This window comes from Callithrix jacchus, chromosome X, assembly GCF_049354715.1.
Source record: "Callithrix jacchus isolate 240 chromosome X, calJac240_pri, whole genome shotgun sequence".
NCBI lineage: Eukaryota > Metazoa > Chordata > Mammalia > Primates > Cebidae > Callithrix > Callithrix jacchus.
Genome location: NC_133524.1, coordinates 77,180,738 through 77,201,235, shown reverse-complemented (window position 1 = coordinate 77,201,235; position 20,498 = coordinate 77,180,738).

Sequence of the window (20,498 nt, the reverse complement as noted above, 5' to 3'; positions counted from 1 at the left end):
TGCTGGAAAAGAAAAAGATGTTTAATCTAGACCACTATAGTCATCTTAAGTGTGGTAGTGGTATACTGAGAAGCACTTGCAATATTCACTCTCCAGAGGTACAAGCTCACTAAAAGTCTGAAATGTAATCATAAAACTGTAGAACCATTTCTCATCCTTATGCACACTATATTACCACATTGCTAAAGGTCTATTTAGAGAAGTTCTTTTTACCCAGGACATCATGACTGGGTATCAAGAAAAGAACTTGAAACCATCCCAAATGCCCATGATAGACTGGATAAAGAAAATGTGGCACATATACACCATGGAATACTATGCAGCCATAAAAAGGATGATTTCATGTGCTTTGCAGGGACATAGATGAAGCTGGAAACCATATCTCAGCAAACTAACACAGGGACAGAAAACCAAACATCTCATGTTCTTACTCATAAGTGAGAGTTGAACAATGAGAACAAATGGACACAAGGAAGAGAACATTGCACACTAGGACCTGCTGAGGATTGGGAGGCTAAGGGAGGGATAGCATTAGGAGAAATACCTAATGTAGATGATAGGTTGATGGGTGCAGCAAACCACCATGCCACATGTATACCTATGTAACAAACCTACATGTTCTGCACATGTATCCCAGAACTTAAACTATAATAATAATAAAAAAGAAGAGAATTATAAGACATAGTAAAAGAAAACAAAATACAGTTTGAAAAAAACACATCAAGCATCAGAATTAGATTCAGTTATGGCAGGGATGTTAGAATTATCAAAGAAATTTAAATAAATGATGATGAATAATCTAAAGGCTCTAATGGGTAAAGTAGACAGCATGCAAGAATAGTTGGACATTATAATTAGATATGAAATTATAAGAAACTAAAAGTAATATAAGAGATGTTAAAAACTGAAACAAAGAATGCCTCTCATGTGCTTAGTAGTGCATTAACACAGCTAAGGCAAGCATCTTTGTAATTGAGGATACCTCAATAGAAACTTCAAAAACATAAAAACAGAACCAAAACTGAACAAAATATTAAAGAACTGTGGGATAACTACAAGAAATGTACCATATGTTTAATGGCAGTACCAGAAGTACAAGAAGAATCAAAAGTAATATTTGAAACAATGAAGACTGAGAATTTCCCCCAAATTTTTTTAATGTCAAACACCAAACCACAGATCCTGGAAGCTGAGAACATACCAAATAGGATATAGTTAAAATAGATAGATAGATAGATAGATAGATAGATAGATAGATAGATAGATAGATGAATAAAACTAAAACAAATTAAACCTAGGCATATTATACACAAACCACAAAAATTAGAGATAAAGAAAAATTCCTGAAAAGAGTTAGAGGAAAAAAAACCTTCTCTACAATAAAGATAATTTTTTCTTATTATACTTTATGTTCTGGGGTACATGTGCAAAACATGCAGATTTGTTACATAGTTATACATGTGCCATGGTGCTTTGCTGCATCCATTACTCCATCATCTACATTAGGTATTTCTCCTAATGCCATCCCTCCCCCAAACCCCCCACCCCTCAACAGGCCCGAGTGTGTGATATTCTCTTCCCAGTGTCCATGTATTCTCACAGTTTATCTCCCACTTATGAGTGAGAACATGTGGTGTTTGTTTTTCTCTTCTTGTGTTACTTTGCTGAAAATGATGATTTTCCAGCTTCATCCATGTCCCTGCAAAGGACATGAGCTCATCCTTTTTTATACCTATGTCGTATTCCATGGTGTATATGTGCCACATTTACTTTATCCAGTCTGTCATTGATGGGCATTTAAGTTGGTGCCAAGTCTTTGCTATTGTGAACAGTGCCACAATAAACATATGTCTTTATAATAGAATAATTTATAATTCTTTGGGTATATACCCATGAATGGGATTGCTGGGTCAGTGGTATTTCTATTTCTAGATCCTTGAGGAATCGCCCCACTCTGTCTTCCATAGTCATTGAACTAGTTTATACTCCCATCAACAGTGTAAAAGTGTTCCCATTTCTCCACATCCTCTCTAGCATCTGTTGTTTCTTGACTTTTTAATGATTGCCATTCTAACTGGTGTGAGATGGTATTTCATTATGATTTTGACGTGCATTTCTTTAATGACTAGTGATGATGATATATTTTTTATATGTCTTTTGGCTGCATAAATGCCTCCTTTAAAGAAGTGTCTGTTCATATCTTTTGCCCACTTTTTTGATGGGGTTGTTTGTTTTTTTCTTGTAGATTTGTAAAAGTTCTTTGTAGATTCTGGATGTTAGCTCTTTGTCATATGGATAGATTGCAAAAATTTTCTCCTATTCTGTATGTTGCCTGTTCAATCTAATAATAGTTTCTTTTATGTGCAGAAGCTCATTATTTTAATTAGATCCCATTTGTCTATTTTGGCTTTTGTTGCTATTGCTTTTGGTGTTTTAGTCATGAAGTTCTTGCCCATGCCTATGCCCTGAATGGTATTGCCTAGGTTTTCTTCTAGAACTTTTATGATTTTAGGTCATACATTTAAACCTTTAATCCATCTGGAGTTAATTATTGTATAAGGTGTAAGGAAGAAATCCAGTTTCATCTTACTGCATATAGCTAGCCAGTTTTCCCAACACCATTTATTAAATAGGGAATCCTTTCCCTATTGTTTGTTTTTGTCATGTTTGCAAAGATTAGATAGTTGTAGATGTGTCACATTACTTCTGAGGCCTCTGTTGTTTTCCATTGGTCTATGTCTTGGATTTGGTACCATTATCATACTGTTTTGACTACTGTAGCCTTGTAGTATAGTTTGAAGTCAGATAGCTTGATGCCTCCAGCTTTTTTTTTTTTTTTTTTTTTTTTGCTTAATATTGTCTTGGCTATGTGGACTATTATTTGATCCACATGAAATTTAAGGTGGTTTTTCCCAATTCTGTGAAGAAAGTCAGTGGTAGCTTCATGTGGATAGCATTGAAGAATCTATAAAACACTTTGAGGAATATGGCCATTTTCACGATATTGATTCTTCCTAACCATGAGCATGGACTGTTTTTCCATCTGTTTGTGTCTTCTCTTACTTACTTGAGCAGTGGCTTGTAGTTCTCCTTGAAGAGTTCCTTCAGATTCCTTGTTAGTTGTATTCCTAGGTATTTTATTCTCTTTGTAGCAATTGTGAATGGGAGTTCATTCATGATTTGGCTCTCTGTCTGTTATTGGTGTATAAGAATGCTTGTGACTTTTGCACATTGATTTTGTATCCTGAGACTTTGCTGAAGTTGCTTATCAGCTTAAGGAGATTTTGGGCGGAGATGATGGGGTCTTCTAAATATACAATCATGTTGTCTGCAAATAGAGACAATTTGACTTCCTCTTTTCCTAATTGAATATGCTTTATTTCTTTTTCTTGCCCTATTGCCCTGGCCAGAACATCATATACTATGTTGAGTAAGAGTGGTAAGAGGGCATCCTTGACTTGTACCAGTTTTCAAAAAGAATGCTTCCAGTTTTTGTCCCTTCAGTATGACATTGGCTGTGGGTTTGTCATAAATAGGTTTTATTGCTTTGAGATACGTTCCATCAATACAGTTTGTTGACAGATTTTAGCATAAAGGCCTGTTGAATTTTTTGAAGGTCTTTTTTGCATTTATTGAGATAATCATGTGGTTTTTGTCTTTGGTTCTGTTTATATGATGGATTACATATATTGATTTGTGTATGTTGCACCAGCCTTGTATCCGAGGGATGAAGCCAACTTGATCATGATGGATAAGCTTTCTGATGTGCTGTTAGATTCAGTTTGCAAGAATTTTATTGAAATTGTTTGCATCAATGTTCATCAAAGATATTGGCCTGAAATTTGCTTTTTTAGTTGTGTCTCTGCCATGTTTTGGTATCAGGAAGAATCTGGCCTCATAAAATGAGTTAGGGAGGGGCCGGGCGTGGTGGCTCAAGCCTGTAATCCCAGCACTTTGGGAGGCCGAGGCGGGTGGATCACAAGGTCAAGAGATCCAGACCATCTTGGTCAACATGGTGAAACCCCATCTCTACTAAAAATATATTTTAAAAAATTAGCTGGGCATGGAGGCATGTGCCTGTAATCCCAGCTACTCAGGAGGCTGAGGCAGGAGAATTGCCTGAACCCAGGAGGCGGAGGTTGCCATGAGCTGAGATAACGCCATTGCACTCCAGCCTGGGTAACAAGAGCAAAACTCCATCTCAAAAAAAAAAATGAGTTAGGGAGGAGTCCCTCTTTATTGTTTACAATAGTTTCATAAGGAAGGGTACCAGATCCTCTTTGTACCTCTGGTAGAATTTTGCTGTGAAGCAGTCTGGTCCTGGACTCTTTTTGTTTGCTAGGCTATTAATGGCTGACTGAATTTCAGACTTTGTTTCTGGTCTATTCAGGGATTTGGCTTCTTCCTAGTTTAGTGTTGGAAGAGTGTAAGTGTCCAGAGATTTTTCCATTTCTTCTCAATTTTCTTGTTTATTTGCATAGAGGTGTTTATAATATTCTCTGATGGTATTTTGTATTTTTGTGGGATTGGTGGTGATATCCCCTTTATTATTTTTTATTGCATCTATTTGATTCTTCTCTATTTTCTTGTTTATTAGTCTGACTAGTGATCTATTTTTTTTTTTTTATCTTTTTAGAAAACCAGCTCCTGGATTCATTTATTTTTTGAAGGTTTTTTTTGTGTCTATCTCTTTCAGTTCTGCTCTGATCTTAGTTTTTTTTTTTTTTTTTTTTTTTTTTTTTTGGTCTTCTGATATCTTTTGAATTGGTTTGTTCTTGCTCCTCTAATTCTTTTAATTGTGTCATTAAGGTGTCAATTTTAGGTCTTTCCTTGATTCTCATGTGGGCATTTAGTGCTATAAATTTCTCTCTGTTCACTGGTTTAAATGTGTCCCAGGAGTACTAAACACTGGGGTCTATTGGGGGGAAAAGGGGAGGGCCAGTGGGAGGGGGAGGTGGGGAGGGATAGCCTGGGGAGAAATGCCAAATGTGGGTGAAGGGGAGAAGAAAAGCAAAGCACACTGCCATGTGTGTACCTACGCAACTGTCTTGCATGCTCTGCTCATGTACCCCAAAACCTAAAATCCAATAAAAAATTTAAAAAAAATAAAAATAAATAAATAAATAAATAAATAAATAAATAAATGTGTCCCAGAGGTCCTGGTACATTGTGTCTTCATTTTGTTATTTATCCAGTACTCATTCAGGAGCAAATTGTTCAGTTTCCATGTAGTTGTGCAGTTTTGAGTGAGTTTCTTAATGCTGAGTCCTAATTTGATTGCACTGTGGCCTGAGAGACTGTTTGTTATGATTTCTGTCCTTTTGCACTTCCTGAGAAATGTTTTAGTTCCAATTATGTGATCAATGTTAGGATAAGTGTGATGTGGTGCTGAGCAGAATCTATATTCTGTACATTTGGGTTGGAAAGTTCTGTAGATGTCTAAAAATCCCCTGCTTTATTTTGCTTTCTATTTCTATTAAGTCTGCTTGGTCCAGGGCTGATTTCAAGTCCTGGTTATCCTTATTAATTTTCTATTTTGTTGATCTGTCTAATATTGACAGTGGGGTGTTAAAGTCACCTACTATTATTGTGTGAGTCTAAGTCTTTTTGTAGGTCTCTAAGAACCTGCTTTATGAATCTGGGTGCACCTGTACTGGGTGCATAGCTATTTGGGATGGTTAGCTCTTCTTGTTGCACTGATGCCTTTTCCATTATGTAATGCCCTCTTTGTCTCTTTTGATCTTTGTTAGCTTAAAGTCTGTTTTATTAGAGACTAGCATTGCAACCCCTGCTTTTTTTTTTTTTTTTTTTTTGGCTTTCCATTTGCTTGGTAAATCTTCCTCCATCTCTTTATTTTGAGCTTATGTCTGTCTTTGCACATGAGATGGGTCTTCTGAATACAGCACAGCAATGGGCCTTGACTCTTTATCCAAATTGCCACTCTGTTTCTTTCCATTGGGGCATTTAGCCCATTTACATTTAAGGTTAATATTTTTATGTGTGAATTTGATCCTGCCATTATGATGCTAGCTGGTTATTTTTCCCATTAGTTGATGCAGTTCGTTCAGTGTCAATAGTCTTTACTATTTGGTATTTTTTTGCAGTGACTGGTACCAGTTGTTCCTACCATGTTTAATGCTTCCTTCAGGAGCTTTAGTAAGGCAGACCTGATGGTGACAAAATCTCTCTAGTTTTTGTCTGTAAAGGATTTTATTTCTCCTTCACTCATGAAGCTTTGTTTGACTGAATATGAAATTCTGGGTTTAAAATTCTTTTCTTTAAGAATGTTGAATATTGTTTTCCCTACTCTTCCAGCTTGTAGGGTTTCTGCAGAGAGATCCAGTGTGAGTCTGATAGGTTTCCCTTTGTGGGTAACCCAACATTTCTCTCTGGCAAACCTTAACATTTTTTTCTTTATGTCAATCCTGATGAATCTGATAATTCTGTGTATCAGGGGTGCTTTTCTCAAGGAGTATCTTTATGGTGTTCTCTGTATTTCCTGAATTTGAATGTTGGCCTGCCTTGCTAGGTTGGGGAAGTTCTTCTAGATAATATCCTGAAGAGTGTTTTCCAACTTGGTTTCATCCTCCTTATCACGTTCAGGTATACCAATCAAACGTAGATTACGTCTTTTAATGTAATCCCATATTTCTTGGAGGCATTTCTTTCCACTCTTTTTTTTCTCTAATCATGTCTTCTTGCTTTATTTCATTTTGTTGATCTTCAATGTCTGATATCCTTTCTTCTAGTGGATTGATTCAGCTATTGAACCTTGTGTATGCTTCACAAAGTCCTTGTGACACGTTTTTCAGTTCCATCAGGTTGTTTATGTTCTTCTCTAGACCAGTTATTCTAGTTAGCATTTTTGTCTAACCTTTTCTCAAAGTCTTAGCTTCCTTGCATTGGGTTAGAACATGCTCCTTTACCTCAGAAAAGTTTGTTATTACCCACCTTCTGAAGCCTGCTTCTGTCAATTAGTCAAACTCCTTCTCTGTCCAGTTTTGTCCCCTTGCTGGTGAGGAGTTGTGATCCCTTGGAGAAGAGGTATTCTGGTTTTTGGAGTTTTTAGCCTTTTGGCACTGGTTTCTTCCCATCTTTGTGGATTTATCTAACGTTGGTCTTTGAAGTTGGCGACCTTTGAAATGGGTCTCTGAGTGGACATCCTTTTGGTTGATGTTGAGACTATTTCTTTCTGTTTGTTGGTTTTTCTTCTAATAGGCCCTTTTGCTGCAGGTCTGCTGGAGTTTGCTGGAGGTCCACTCCAGACTCTGCTTGCCTGATAATCAGCAGTGGGGGCTGCAGAACAGCAAAGATTGCTGCCTGTTTCTTTTTCTGGTAGCTTCATCTCGGAAGGGTACCAGCCTGATGCCAGCCAGGGCTCTCCTGTATGAGGTGTCCGTCAGCCTCTTCTGGGAGGTGTCTCCAAGTCATCGTACATGGGGGTCAGGGAGCAATGTGAGGACCTTGTGCTGGGAGATCCACTGCTCTTTTCAGCGCTGCCAGGCAGGGACATTTAAGTCTGCTGATGCTGTACCCACAACAACCCCTTTTCCCAGCTACGCTTGTCCCAGGAAGGTGGAGTCTTTATTTATAAGTCCCTGATGGGCTACTGCCTTTTCTTTTCAGAGATGCCCTGCCAAGTGAGGAGGGAGTCTAGTGACACAGTCTGCCTGTAGAGGCCTTTCTGAGCTAACGTGGGCTCTGCCCAGTTTGAACTTCCCAGCGACTTTGTTTACATATTAAGTGAAAACTGCCTACTGAATCTTCAGCAATGGTGGACGCCCCTCCTACCACCATGCTCAGACATCTCAGGTCGAGCACAGACTGCTGTGCTGGCTATGAGAATTTCAAGCCAGTAGATGTTAGCTTGCTGGCTTTCATGGGGGTGGAACCCACCAACCCAGATTACTTGGCTCCCTGGCTCAGCCCCCTTTCCAGGGGAGTGAACATTTCTGTCTTGCTGGCATTCCAGGAGCCACTGGGGTATGAAAAAATAAAATGCTGCAGCTAGCTCAGTGTCTTCACAAAAGGCTGCCCAGTTTTTTTTTTTTTTTTTTTGGAAACACAGGGCCCTCGTGTTGTAGGCAACAGAGGGAATCTGCTGGTCTGTAGGTTGTGAAGACTGTGGGAAAAGTGCAGTGTCTTGGCTGGAGTGCAGGGGACAGTCCCTAATGGCTTCCCTTGGCTAGAAGAGGGAGTTTGCCAGCCCATTGCACTTCTTGGGTGAGGTAATGACCCATTCTGCTTCAGCTCACCATCCTTGGGCTGCACCCACTGTCCCACCAGTCCCAATGATATAAACCAGGTACTTCAGTTGGAAGTGCAGAGATCACCTGCCTTCTGCATCGATCTGACTGGGAGCTGCACATCAGAGCTGTTTCTATCTGGCTATATTGCCAGCAACCAAGATAAAAATTTTGTCAGACTTATCCTCAGAAATCATGCAAGTAAGAAGAGAATGGAGTTAAATATTTAAAGTGTTGAGAGAAAAGAACTACTAACCTATAATCCTATACCTAGAAAAATTATCTTTCAAAAGTGAAGGAGAGATAAAGACTATCCCAAATGAATAAGCATTGAGGAGATTTGCTGCCAGTAGACGTATTTTACAAGAAATGTTACAAATTATTTATAGAGAAAAAGAAACATGTCAGAAACAGAAAAAAGAGCAACAGATAAGGGATAAATGAAGGTAAAATAAAAACTTTTATTTTTCTTATTTTTTGGTATGTCTGAATTCAATATGTTTCTTATTCTTAACTGATTTAAGATAACAATTTGTTCAAAATAATAATAATATGTCATTATGTATGCGTTTCTACATATATATGTACATATGCATATATACTTATGTATAAGTGAAATAAACAACAGCAATTATACAAGAAATGGAACGGAGCAATAAGGTTATTTTTGCTATTATAAGGTACCCATACTACCCATGAGTAGTATAGTGTTATTTAAAAGTTGACTTACAGTAGTTATAAATGTATTTTTGCAACTCTAGACCAACCATTTAAAAATGTGTAAAAATGTATGACTAATATGCTGAGAAAGGAGAGAAAATAAAATCATGTAAGATGCTCAATGTAAACCACAAAAGGCATAAAACATATTATAGAAAAATAAAAAGAAAGATCAAAGGTAAAGAAATAGAAACTAGTAACAAATGATGTAGACATTAATACAACTATACCAATTATAATTTGGAACATCAGTGTTATAAATGCACCAATTAAAAGACAGAGATTGTCAGGGTTTGTAATAAAATTAGACTCAAGTATGTTATCTACTGCTTTAAATATGAAAACAATGTTAGCACTAATTGAAAGAAAGTGAAAGTAAGGAGTGACATCAGCAATATACCAGAATAGAAGGTTCCATAAAAACAACAATTTTAGCAAAGACTCACAGGTTAGAATATTTTGTGGAATCCCTGGAGTCTAGCTGAGGTTCCACCACTCCAGTGGATAAATTCCCCAAGAGTAGATGCATTGAAGAGGGTAAAAAAAAGATGTTTCACTTTACTTGCATCACCCCTATCCAAAGGCAACACAATGTGGTGCTGAGAGGTCCCCTGAGCCTATGATTTCTCTCACAGAGGGAAGAAAAATTAAAGTGAGCATCTAGTTTTCACAGTCTTGTAGGATGTGGCCCAGGAGGCCTACTTCTGTCTCACTTCATGCAGCCCAGAACATGTAGGGGATTGACACTACCAAATCATCAGGGGAAGCTTGAAGCAGAGGGAAAGGGAGGGAGCACACACCAACCAGTACATACGCAGCTAGCTAGAGATTCTGATAACTAGTTCATTGACTCCACCGATATACTCACACAAGAAGCCTGCAGAACAACTCGCTTGAGGACATTCCAACTGCTTGATGCATGCCTTCAGCACCACTTCACCCATTGATGGCACCCTTCATATCCCTGTAAGAAGCATGCACAAGTTCCCAGAGAAGGCACACAAGTTTGAAAAACAGATGCATATCTTAGAAGCTGATTCAACTTTGCTGGTTTTAGAGAAGGTGCCACAGCCTCAAACACTTCAGGGCACTACCATAGGTAAACATATAATAGAGACTTTCAGCACCAAGCCTGAATTTGTGGGACCAAGAAAAGGCATACAATCGCAAAACTGCTTCCCAAAGAGAGGACAAGAGAAGTGGATTAAGCATATTTATGTAAATTTCTGAAAGCTCCCCAAAATTTCTAGAAAGGCTCCCTGGTGAAAAAGTTTCTGTCCCAAAGCCAGTCAGTAAAGACTGGAGAATGTGACAATTTATTCAGCTATAAGACAGCAATGCAAATCTTCAAGTAACATAAATAATCCAGAAAATATGATTGTCCATGGAACAACAACAAATAGAATAACAAAGTGTGAATAAAGCCTGCTGAACTTAGGGAAAGCTATCAAACACACACACACACACACACACACACACACACACACACGTTTCAGAATGATCGTTTTCAGAAAAAAAAAAGAAGAGAAATCTTAATAAATAATGACAAAACTTCCAAAATCCAGAAGGAAGAAAAAGTGTCCAAAAAGAATATCCAGATCTATGAACATGAACAAAGTTAAAATAGTTTGAGCATGAAGAGGTCTTCACTGAGAATCAGTATAAACTGATAATCAAAAATAAAACACAGAGCTTGAATGCTGCAAGAGAAAAACAACTTGTCACATACGAGGGAATCTCCACAAGGTTATCAGTTTATTTGCCACTAGAAATCTTTCAGACAAGGAGAGAGTAAAATTATATATCCAAATTGCTGAAAGGCAACCTCTCCATTATGAATATTATGCCTGGCAGAGCTACCCTTCAGAAATAAAAGAACCATAAAGTCAGAAGCTGAGGGAATTCAGAACCACTAGACCTACAATAAAAAATGTAAAGAGAGTTATTCAAGTTGAAAAAGGGGATGCTAATCAGCCACATGTAAACATATAAAGGTATAATATCCAGAATAATAAAACTGGACCCCTAAGTAGCACCACATACAAGAATGAACTCAAGATGAAATAAATACTTAAACAGAAGACTTCAAACTATAAAAATCTTAGAAGAGGATCTAGAAAATATCATTCTGGAATTGAGACCTAATTAACCTAAAGAGCTTTTGTACAGCAAAGAAACAGAGTGAACAGACAACCTATAGAATGGGAGAAAATATTTGCAAACTATATATCTAACAAAGGACTAATATTCAGAATTTATAGGGAAAAAAATCTCTATCAACAAGTTGACAAAGACATGCGTATACCCTTCTCAAAAGACACATAAGAAGCCAACATATATACAAAAATGCTCAACATCACTAATCAATGGAGAAATGCAAATCGAAACCACAATGAGATACTATTTGACATTAGTCAGAATGGCTACTATTAAAAACTCAAAAAGTTGCAGATGCTGGTGAGGCTGCAAAGAAGAGGGAAAACATACACACTGTTTGTGAGAATGTAAACTAGTTCAGCCACTAAGGAGAGCAGTTAGGAGATTTCTCAAAGAACTAAAAATAGAATCATCATTGATCCACCAATCTCTTCACTGTGTATATGTGAAAAGGAAAAAAAAATTATTCTACCCAAATTATTCACATTAACTTATATGTTCATTGCAGTACTATTTACACTAGCAATAACACGGAATTAACCTAGATACCCATCAACAATGAATAGAAGAAATAAAATATAGTTTGCAAACACCATGGAATACTATGCTGTCACAAAACCAAATAACATCATGTCTTTTGCAGGAACATGGATGTAGCTGGAGGCCATTATTCTAAGCAAATAGGTACAGAAACAAAAAATCACATATTGCATGTTCTTATTTATAAGTGAGAGCTAAATCTTGGATATACATGGTCATAAACATGGGGAAAATAGATACTGCAGACTCCAAAAGATGAAGGGAAGGAGGGGAACAAGGGCAGAAAAACATGCTATTTATGCTTATTATCTGGGTAACAGGATCAACAGAAGCCTAAATCTCAGCATCAAACAGCATACCCTTTTACCAAACCTGCACATGTAACCCCAGATTTAAAATAAAAATAAATTCAATTGTTTTGATTTTTAACTCTCACAAATAAGTGAGAACACGTGAATTTTATCTTTCTGTGCTGGACTTATTTAACATAATATAATGACCTCCAGTTTCATCCAAGTTGCTGCAAATGTCATGAGCTCCAAGATCTCATTCATCTTTATGGTTGAATATTACTCCATTGTGTATATATACCACATTTATTTATCCAGTCATCTGTTGAAGGAAACTTAGGCTGCTTCCAAATCTTGACTATTGTGAGTACGGCTGCCATAAACATGGTAGTGTGGCTATCTCTTTGATATACTGATTTCCTTTCTTTTGAGTTTATATGTAATGATATTGCTGGATCATATGGTAGCTCTTTTTAATTTTAATGTTTTATTTATTTGTTGATTTTTATTTATATTTTTTATTTTAATTTTTGTGTGTACATAGTAGGTGTATATATTTAGTGGGTACATGAAAGATTTTGGTATAGGCATGCAGTGCATAAAAATCACATCATGGAAAATGGGATATGTATACCCTCAAGTATTTATTCTTTGTGTAATAATCAATCCAATTATACTCTTTCAGTTATTTTAAAATATACCATTATTTTATTATTGACTATAGTCACCCTGTTGTGCTATCAAATGCCAGGTCTTATTTATTCTAATTTTTTTGTACTCATTAATCATCCCCATATGAAGAGCACTCCATTGTGTATAAGTACCACATTTTCTTTACTAATTTATCTTTTGATGGACATTTAGGTGGTTTCCAAATCTTGGCTATTGTTAACAGTGCTGCAACAAACATGAAAGTGAAGATCTCTTTGCTAAACTGATTTTTATTTTGGGAAAAAGAAAGTCCCCACCCAACAGGGGGACTGTGGAATCATATGTAAGTTATCTTTTTAGTTTTTTGAGGAATATTCAAATTGTTCTGCACAGTGGTTGTACTAATTTATATTCTCACGAACAGTGTATATAAGGGTTCCATTTTCTCTATGTCCTGGTTACCTGAGACTGAGAAAGGTAGTGGAGGGGCTGAGATGGAGAATGAGGTATGTTTAAATGGTACAAAAATAGCTAACGGAATAAAAAAGATCTAGTTCTTTATAGCACAATGGGATGATTTGAGTCAATGATAATTTAACTGTACATTTCAAAATAACTGAACGTGTATAATTGAACTGTTTGTAACACAAATAATAAATGCTTGAGTTAATGGAAACCTCACTTACCCTGATGTGATTAATAGATATTCTATGCCTGTAGAAAAATATTCCATATATTCTATACATACACACACACACACACACATATATATATACCCACTATGTACCCATATGAATTAAAATTTGAAAATTAAAATATAAAATGTAATAAAAATAAAAATTAAAAGTATTAATTGACAGAAAACATAGTAACACATAAAACTTGCTGGTAAAGGTAAGTATATAGCCAAATTTAGAATACTCTAATACTGTAATGGTGAGACATAAATCACTTTAAACCATAGTATAAAAGTTAAAAGGCGAAAGAATTAAAAAGAGCCAAAGCAGCCAGGCACAGTGGCTCATGCCTGTAATCCTAGTACTTTGGGAGGCCAAGGTGGGTGGATCGCCTGAGGTCAGGAGTTTAAGACCAGCCTGGCCATTATGGTGAATCCCATCTTTATAAAGAAAAAAAAAGAGCCAAAGCTACAATAAGTTATTAATGGATAAACAATAAAGTGATAGACATTTACACCTCAATTATGAAATGTTGGGAAGGGTGACTAAAGTATTCCTTTTTGTAAATAATCAAAATTAAGTTACTATCAGGTTAAAACAGAATGTCATAACCATAAGATGCTTTATGCAAGTCTCATGTTAATCACAAACAAAACACCTATATTTGATTTATAAAAGAAAAAAGAAAGGAATCAAAGCATATCACTACAAATCAGAAATTAAAACAGCAGATAAAGGAGGAAACAAAGCATTCCAAACAGGCCAGTAACAATGCACAAACCAGCATTAGTAAGTCCTTATGTATCAACAATGACCTTAAGTGTAAATTGTTTAAATTATCCAGTGGATACATGTAAAATGGCCAAACTAATAACAGAAAAACAAAAGCAAGATTCAACCATTTGTTGTCCACAAGAAACTCAATTTAGGTTTAAGGACACACATAGGCTAAAACTGATGAGATAAAATACAATACCCCATGCAAATTGCAACAAAAAAGCAGGAGTGACTATATTTCTAAAAGACAAAATAGACTTTTGTCAGAAGAAAGCAAGAATGTCACTATACAAAGAAAAAGGGGTCAATTCATAAATAGAATATTATAATTATAAGTATAAATGTATTCAATGTTGGAGCAACTAAATATATAAAGTAAATATTAACAGAACTGAAGGAGGAAATACACAGCAATACGATTACTGTAGGGGACCTTAATACCCCACTTTCAATAATAGATAGATCACTCAAAAGTAAATCAATCAGGAAAAACATAATTTTAACATCAGTATAGAACAAATGAATCTAACAGATATATACACACCCTTCCATCCAACAGTAGCAGAATACAAACTCTTTGCAAGTATATATGGAACATTCTCCAGATTAGACCATATGTTAGGCCACAGTAGTAGTCCTAACAAATGTAAAACTGTGAAAATCATATCAAGTATCATTTCTAACCACGATGATATGAAATTAGAAATCAATAACAAAAAGAAAATTGGGAAACTCACAAATACTTGTAAATTAAACAACATACTAACAAACAACCAATGGGTTAAAGAAAAATTTCAAGCATAATAAAATAATATCTTGATGAAGCAGAAGAATAGGGAAATTGAGACAGGAGAATTGGGAAAATGAGTCAGAATAGCAAAGGGAATTAAAACTTGGATAAAGGGCAGCATAAGGGAAAGCAGAGAGCAGAAGCAAGTTGAAGGGGCAGGGGAGAAAGAAGCAAGATAAGAGGCAGAAGTCAAGCATCCAAAAACAAAAAGTAAAATAGAGCAATGAGCAAGGACCCCATGGCCAATAGTATCAAGACCAAACCAGTAAGGGGCAGCTCTTCAGGGATAGTCATGCACATTAAAAAGTATCCTTGAGGGGGAGGACTCAAGATGGCGCTGTGAGAACAACCCAGGATTGGAGCTCGCATTGAATCTGCAAACGGTGAGTCTGAGCTGCATTTCCAGACTGATCTTTGTTGCCCACAGAACGGGGAAACTCCCAAGTATAAAAAAGACACAGGACGCCAGGCAGTAGGTCTGCCTGGCGAAGCCGGTAGCCAGGGCTGCGGCGGCCGGCCCTACCCAGAAATCCCCACAGGGCGCGCTTGTCCGGGTGCCTTGTTGAACCAGCAACCTGAGACTTGAGAGGGCTGGACTTGAGACTGAACGAGACTTGGACAGTAGCCCAGCCCAGGGGATTGTAGGGACAGATCGTTTGGGATACCCAGTGGGACGAACAAAACCGTGATTTCAAACTATCCCGAGTAGATGGCCCTAGATGCTCTGCGGGGGAGGGGTGTCCACCACTACCGAGGCAACCTGCCCCAACTGAGATACACGCCCACTGCTGACGCAGCCAGCCGTTGCCAAGGCAACCCGCCCCAACTGAGATACACGCCCACTGCTGACGCAGCCAGCCGTTGCCGAGGCAACCCGCCCCAACTGAGATACACGCCCACTGCTGACACAGCCAGCCGTTGCCGAGGCAACCCGTCCCTACTGAGATACACGCCCACTGCTGACGCAGCCTGCCGTTGCTGAGGCAACACGCTACAACAAAGAGACTCTGCCACAGGGTGTGGCGGAGACCACAGCAGAGCCTGCAGGAACAGGGCGAATCACACAACAGCAGGGCGGAGGCTTGGCAGCCAAACAGTGGCTAGTCTGCCTTCTAGCTGGGCAGGACACCTCATCGAACATCCAAAAATAAAGCCCAAACCCCTCAACACAGAGCATTTGAGGAAAAAAAAAAGGGGGTTTTTTTTTAATGAGCTCTGTTACAGCAGAATCAAACATAGTAGCCTAACAGCCCTGAAGGAAAAACAGAGCGCACAGCTCAGCAATTAAACCCCTATAAAATACAAACTGTCTCCTCAAGCAGCTCCCTGACCCCTCTATATCCAAAAGACTGACATTAGGCAGGCATCATCCTGGGACAAAGATAGCAGAAAAAGAAACTGGTAGCATCCCTCGCTGTGCCACAGCTGCTAGAGGTGCACCCCAGACAAGCAGGGTCTGGAGCGGACCTCAGCAGTCGTACAGCGAAGGGGCTAGACTGGCAGAAGGAAATTCAAGCAACAGAAATACTTCATCATCAACATTCTGGGTGTTGACTTAGAGACCCAATCGAAAAGTCAGCAACTACGCAGACTACCAGCGGAAAAATCCACAAAGATGGGAAAAAACCAGCGCAAAAAGAAGGAAAACACCCGAAACCAGAACACCTCGCCTCCTAGAAAGGACCAAAACTCCTCACCAGCAAGGGAACAAAGCTGGACGGAGAATGACTGTGACGAAATGACGGAATTAGACTTCAGAAGAGGGATAATGAGAAACTTTTGTGAGCTAAAAGATCATGTATTAAATCAATGCAAAGAAACTAAGAACCATGAAAAAAGATTTGAAAAAAGATTCGAGGAAATGATAACAAGAATGGATAACTTAGAGAGGAATATGAATGAATTAAAGAAGCTGAAAAACACAATATGAGAACCTCGCGAAGCAAACACAAGTTTCAATAGCCGAATTGACCAAGCAGAGGAAAGAATATCTGAAGTCGAAGACCAACTCAATGAAATAAAATGAGAAACCAAGATCAGAGAAAAAAGCGCAAAAAGGAATGAACAAAGTCTCCAAGAAATGTGGGACTATGTGAAAAGACCTAACCTACGTTTGATAGGTGTACCAGAAGAGGACGAAGAGAATGAATCGAAGCTGGAAAATACTCTTCAGGACATCATGCAGGAAAATTTCCCCCACCTAGCAAGACAGGTCAACACTCAAATGCAGGAAATACAGAGAACACCACAAAGATATTCCGCAAGAAGAGCAACCCAAAGGCACATAATCGTCAGATTCAACAGGGTTGAAATAAAGGAGAGAATACTAAGGGCAGCCAGAGAGAAAGGTCGGGTCACCCACAAGGGGAAGCCCATCAGACTCACAGCAGATCTCTCAGCAGAAACACTACAAGCCAGAAGAGAGTGGGGGCCAGTGTTCAACATTCTTAAAGAGAAGAACTTTCAACCCAAAATTTCATATCCAGCCAAACTGAGCTTCAGAAGTGAAGGAAAAATAAAATCCTTTGCGAACAAGCAAGTACTCAGAGATTTTGTCACCACCAGGCCTGCTTTACAAGAGCTCCTAAAAGAGGCACTACACATAGAAAGGATCAACCAGTACCAGCCATTCCAAAATCACACTGAATGCTAAAGAGCTTCAACATAATGAAGAATCTACAACAACTAACAGGCAAAACAGCCACTTAGCATCAAAATGGCAGTATCAAATTCACACATAACAATCTTAACCCTAAACGTAAATGGACTAAATGCACCAATCAAAAGACACAGACTGGCAAATTGGATAAAAATCCAAAACCCATCAGTGTGCTGTATCCAGGAAACCCATCTCACATGCAAGGATACACAAAGGCTCAAAATAAAGGGATGGAGGAAGATTTACCAAGCTAATGGAAAGCAAAAAAAAGCAGGAGTTGCAATTCTCATCTCCGATAAAATAGACTTTAAAGCAACAAAGATCAAAAGAGACAAAGAAGGCCATTACATAATGGTAAAAGGATCAATAAAACAAGAAGAGCTAACGATCCTAAACATATATGGACCCAATGCAGGAGCACCCAGATACATAAGGCAAGTTCTTAATGACTTAAAAAAGGACTTAGACTCCCACACAATAATAGTGGGAGACTTTAACACTCCACTGTCAATACTAGACAGATCAACCAGACAGAAAATCAACAAGGATATCCAGGGCTTGAACTCAGACCTGGAGCAAGCAAACCTGATAGACATTTACAGAACTCTCCACACCAAGCCACAGAATACACATTCTTCTCAGCAACACATCACACCTACTCTAAAATTGACCACATAATTGGAAGTAAAGCACAGCTCAACAAATGCAAAACAACTGAAATCATAACAAACAGCCTCTCAGACCATAGTGCAATCAAGTTAGAACTCAGAATTCAGAAACCGACCCAGATCCGCACAGCTTCATGGAAACTGAACAACTGGCTCTTGAATGTTGACTGGGTAAATAACGAAATGGAGGCAGAAATAAAGAAGTTCTTCGAAACCAATGAAAACGAGGACACAACGTGCCAGAACCTCTGGGACACATTTAAAGCAGTCTCTAGAGGAAAGTATATAGCAATAAGTGCCCATATGAGAGAATGGAGAGATCCAAAATTGACACCCTATCATCAAAATTGAAAGAGCTAGAGAAGCAAGATCAAAAAAACTCAAAACCCAGCAGAAGACAAGAAATAACTAAGATCAGAGCTGAGCTGAAGAAGATTGAGACACGAAAAACCCGTCAAAAAATCAATAAATCCAAGAGCTGGTTTCTTGAAAAGATCAACAAAATAGACAGACCACTAGCCAGATTGATTAAAAATAAAAGAGAGAACAACCAAATAGATGCAATAAAAAATGATAAAGGGGAAATCACCACAGATTCCACAGAAATTCAAACCATCATCAGAGAATATTACAAACAACTCTATGCACATAAACTAGTAAACCTGGAAGAAATGGATAAATTCCTGGACTCCTGTGTCCTCCCAAGCCTAAACCAGGAGGAAGCTGAAACTATGAATAGACCAATAACAAGGTCTGAAGTTGAGGCAGCAATTAAGAGCCTACCACACAAAAAAAGCCCAGGTCCAGACGAGTTCAAAGCCGAATTCTACCAGATACACAAAGAGGAGCTGGTACCATTCCTTCTAAAACTATTTCAAACAATCCAAAAAGAGGGAATCCTTCCCAAATCATTTTATGAGACCAACATCATCCTGATACCAAAACCCGGCAGAGACCCAACGAGAAAAGAAAACTTCAGGCCAATATCCATGATGAACATAGATGCAAAAATCTTCAATAAAATATTGGCAAGTCGATTGCAACAGCAAATCAAAAAACTTATTCATCATGATCAAGTAGGATTCATCCCAGGGATGCAAGGCTGGTTCAACATACCCAAGTCTATCAACGTAATTCACCACATAAACAGAACCAAAAACAAAAACCACATGATTATCTCAATTGACGCAGAGAAGGCATTTGACAAAATTCAACAGCCCTTTATGCTAAAAACCCTCAATAAACTCGGTATCGATGGAACGTATCTCAAAGTAATAAAAGCTATTTATGACAAACCAACAGCCAATATCATACTGAATGGGCAAAAACTGGAAGCATTCCCTTTAAAATCTGGCACTAGACAAGGATGCCCTCTCTCACCACTCCTATTCAATATAGTACTGGAAGTTCTAGCCAGAGCAATCAGGCAAGAAAAAGAAATAAAGGGTATTCAAATAGGAAAGGTGGAAGCCAAATTGTCTCTATTTGCAGATGACATGATAGTATACCTGGAAGACCCCATTGCCTCTGCCCAAAAACTCCTGAAACTGATAAGCAACTTCAGCAAAGTCTCAGGATATAAAATCAATGTGCAAAAATCACAAGCATTTGTCTACACCAATAACAGACTTAAAGATAGCCAAATCAAGAGCGAACTGCCATTCACAATTGCTACAAAAAGAATAAAATACCTTGGAATACAACTCACAAGGAACGTAAGAGACCTCTTCAAGGAGAACTACAAACCACTGCTCAACGAAATCAGAGAGGACACAAACAGATGGAGAAACATTCCATGTTCATGGTTAGGAAGAATTAATATCGTGAAAATGGCTATACTGCCCAAAGTAATTTACAGAATCAATGCTATCCCCATCAAGCTACCATTGACTTTCTTCACAGAACTGGAAAAAACCACCATGAACTTCATATGGGACCAAAAGAGAGCCCGCATAGCCAAGTCAATTCTAAGCAAAAAGAACACAGCAGGGGGCATCACACTACCGGATTTCAAACTATACTACAAGGCTGTAGTAATCAAAACAGCATGGTACTGGTACCAAAACAGAGATATAGACCAATGGAACAAAACAGAGACACCGGAGGCAACACAACATATCTACAACTATACAATCTTTGATAAACCTGACAAAAACAAGCACTGGAGAAAGGATTCCCTGTTTAACAAATGGTGTTGGGAAAACTGGCTAGCCATGTGCAGAAAGCAGAAAGTGGACCCCTTCCTGACACCTTACACTAAAATTAACTCCAGATGGATTAAAGACTTAAACATAAGACCTGGCACCATAAAAACCTTAAAAGG